This window comes from Anarrhichthys ocellatus, unplaced genomic scaffold (assembly GCF_004355925.1).
Source record: "Anarrhichthys ocellatus isolate YVR2014 unplaced genomic scaffold, GSC_Weel_1.0 scaffold142, whole genome shotgun sequence".
NCBI lineage: Eukaryota > Metazoa > Chordata > Actinopteri > Perciformes > Anarhichadidae > Anarrhichthys > Anarrhichthys ocellatus.
In genome coordinates this window covers 34,877-35,617 of record NW_022280172.1, presented here as the reverse complement: position 1 = coordinate 35,617, position 741 = coordinate 34,877, and the positions used below count along the sequence as shown (strand labels likewise).

The 741-nt window shown below is 44.3% G+C and overlaps 1 protein-coding gene across 3 annotated transcripts in view; it reads left to right on the top strand.

Moving 5' to 3' along the window:
* Positions 1-741, top strand: part of tctn1 (tectonic family member 1) — a 24,381-nt gene that overhangs the window by 11,400 nt on the left and 12,240 nt on the right. The window lies entirely within an intron of this gene.

The window sequence follows — 741 nt, the reverse complement described above, 5'->3', positions numbered from 1 at the left end:
GTGTGTGTGTGTGTGTGTGTGTGTGTGTGTGTGTGTGTGTGTGTGTGGAGACACACACAGAGAGAGAGCCTGCGTGCATGTAGTAACTGGCTGCCATGGTGAGGACGCACCTGGTGTTAGAGGCAGACTGATTAAGAAACGTTGCAGTGATTTTGAACAAAACCCCTGCCTCTTTTTAACAAATTAGCAGGAGTCTGAGTGCCAAAATATGGATACCGTGAGAAAGATAAGACTCTGCCAAACGTGGTAATGTGTTTTTTATGTTTGTGGTGTTAAAAATGTGAGCTCCAGAGCAATAGACAAAACTGATACCGTCTGCGTTCTTTGAGAAATTAGTGGTGAGATTTAACATGGAGTCTAATGGAGCAGTTGGTTGGAGTTCATGTCGCACTGCGGCTCTTTGAGCCAAATGTGTAAGTCCATTGGATTCCATAGACACTTTACTGTGACCAGCACAACATTTCCAAGCTTTTTGGCCAAAATGGTGTATAAAGAGTAAAAATTGTGGGAGCTGGAGCAATTTGTTTGGAAAAATCATAGAAGATTTTCCTGCTCCGCTCCACTCTGACAGTTATGCTCTCACTCTAGCTCTTAACGAGCCGTGCAATACAGCTTGTTAAAAGGAGTTAGGGGTTTTGTTCAAAATCACTGTTTACTGTAATGTTTCTTAATCAGTCTGCCTCTAACACCAGGTGCGTCCTCACCATGGCAACCAGTTTCTCTCTCGCTCTCTCCCCCCCC